Source organism: Microcebus murinus, chromosome 9, assembly GCF_040939455.1.
Source record: "Microcebus murinus isolate Inina chromosome 9, M.murinus_Inina_mat1.0, whole genome shotgun sequence".
NCBI lineage: Eukaryota > Metazoa > Chordata > Mammalia > Primates > Cheirogaleidae > Microcebus > Microcebus murinus.
This window is the reverse complement of record NC_134112.1, coordinates 28,101,242-28,103,945: the sequence shown is the minus strand read 5'-3', so window position 1 is coordinate 28,103,945 and position 2,704 is coordinate 28,101,242.

Genomic DNA, 2,704 nt, shown 5'->3' with positions numbered 1-2,704 from the left:
CTATCATAGCTCACTGCAGCCTCGAACTCCTGGGCTCAAGTGATCGCCTCTGTCTCCCTCAGCCTTCCAAAGTGCTGGGACTACAGACATGTGACATAGCGCCTGGTCAGAAAACTTACTTGATAAAAGCAACAGCTGATGTTAGTGGCCCTCCTTTTCCTTGTCTTGAATTTGATTTCTGGAGATGTGACAGCTCTTGCAACTGTGGGGAACATGCCCCGAACAAATGGCAGCAACTGCCTACCCCCACATTTCTTTTCTTTTTTGAGAGAGAGTCTCACTCTCTTGCCTAGGCTACAGTGCCATGGCGTCAGCCTAGCTCACAGCAACCTCCAACTCCTGGGCTCAAGCGATCTGCCTGCCTCAGCCTCCCGAGTAGCTGGGACTACAGGCATGTGCCACCATGCCCGCTAATTGTTTCTATATATTTTTAGTTGTCCAGCATAATTTCTATTTTTAGTAGAGACGAGGTCTCGCTCTTGCTCAGGCTGATCTTGAACTCCTGACCTTGAGCGATCCTCCCGCCTCAGCCTCCCAGAGTGCTAGGATTACAGGTGTAAGCCACCGTGCAGGGCCCCCTACATTTCTTTAGAGTAAGAAAATATTAAAATGTATGTTGAATTAAGCCATTGTTAGTTGGATTATTCTGTTATTTGTAGAAGAAAACATTCCATCACTGCACAATGCTGATAATTCCTATGTTATAAAGTTTTATGGGGAATAAATATGTAAAATCTCTAATAGTTGCCTAGGCAATTTTCATGTTCCCTCTGCCCATCCTACTTCCTAGATCAATTCAGCTACATTTTTTGGGGAAAATTGTAATTCAATTTACCTATTTATTAAAGCAGAGGTAAGAACCATACAATATTCTAATTAGCAAAGGTGTCACAGCTCCAGAAATCATATTCCTTTCGGACTCCTGACCTCAGGGGATCCACCTGCTTCAGCCTCCCAGAGTGCTAGGATTACAGGCGTGAACCACGGTGCCCGGCCGAGAAATCATATTCGTTAAATATGAAATGTCCAATCCAAAGCATAGTTTATTATATCTCAGACAAGCAGCAGTACAGTTAATCAAAGTATGTGCCTAAACCACTGACACAGTTTTGTCATCTGAATGGTAGCTTGTTTATATCTAAGGTTAGGATAACGGTTTTTAGTTTGTTCCATACTCTTATTTGTCACACCCACTATTTTTGTTGACTTCTTTGGCCAGAGGAGTTTGCTGCTCCAGCATCTTCCTGGAAGAGTCCACGATGGCACTGAGGCTATTTATAATAATTTCCCTCTAGACTCATTAAATTGTACTTGCCTACACAGACATTCCCCTGCCACGTTATAAGCTTCTATAAGCTCACAGAGACTGGCGTTTTCTCCTATTTATCTTTGTTAGTTTAGCTGCTGCCAAAAAGCAAGGCGAGGCTCTCACGAAGAGGTAGGACAGGCAGAAGCAAACCACAGGTATGACTGGAGAGAGGGCTCAGCTGGATCGCCCCTAAAATAGGACCTGATTTCAGGACCACTCATTTGTCCGACTGTTGAACAGCTCCTGAAAGGGAAGAGGAGTTTAGATGAACCGGCAGGGGAGGTTTCCAATTTGTCCACATGATATTTTGCTGTTTGTACCTGAAATATGTAGAAAAGCCCCCACCCCTACGTTTCTTTTTGAGACAGAGTCTCACTTTGTTGCCCAGGCTAGAGTGAGTGCCGTGGTGTCAGCCTAGCTCACAGCAACCTCAAACTCCTGGGCTCAAGCTATCCTCCTGCCTCAGCCTCCCGAGTAGCTGGGACTACAGGCATGCACCACCATGCTCGGCTAATTTTTCTATATATTTTTAGTTGACCAATTAATTTCTATTTTTAGTAGAGACGGGTCTGGCTCTTGCTCGGGCTGGTCTTGAACTCCTGAGCTCAAGCAATCAGCCCGCCTCGGCCTCCCAGAGTGCTAGGATTACAGGCGTGAGCCACCGCCCTTTTAAAATAAAGTACTGTATTGAAGTTCAGGGAATTATTTTTCTTACTGTTTAACGACTCCTCAGGACTAATGATGGATTTCCTACCCCTCTTCCAGGTTGCTAAGCCAAATTATGGCCAAATTACCAATTGCATGGTAATTCAACTTTTAAATAGATTTTGTGGAGTCTTTCCAAAGGTTAACAAAAACAACCCTACCTAAGTTGTTTTTACTTGTTTCTCTTTAACCATGTTACTTCACTTCCTTCGAAGGGCACATCGCTTTAGCGTCACCCAAACGGAATGCAGACAGTCAGGACTATCGATTTCACATCACAATTTTTAAACGCCGATAACAAGGAAAACAAGGCTGTCAGTTATGGAGGGAGGCGGGCCCCAGTCGAACCAGAGCCTTCTCACTACCGCTTACATTTCAAGAGATGAGTTAAGTTAAAAGAGCCGTTTTCTGTGCATCCATTACATGCAAGGCACTGCCCTCCCCGAACGCTCGTTAACTTGGCAAGGACACTTGCGGGTCCGGGGAAAGGGAAAGCCGACACAGGTCAGGTCGGCGGTCGGCGGCAAACCGCGGCCCCAGGCGGCGCGGAGGGCGGCCAGGTAGAAGCGCGCGCCCTGCGCCGAGGCTGCGCGCGCCCGCCGCGATCTGCCGGCTGGACCAATCCGCGGGCGGCGGGCCGGGCCGGGCCAATCGGCGATCAGAGGGCGGCGGGCGATCAGGGCCAATCGG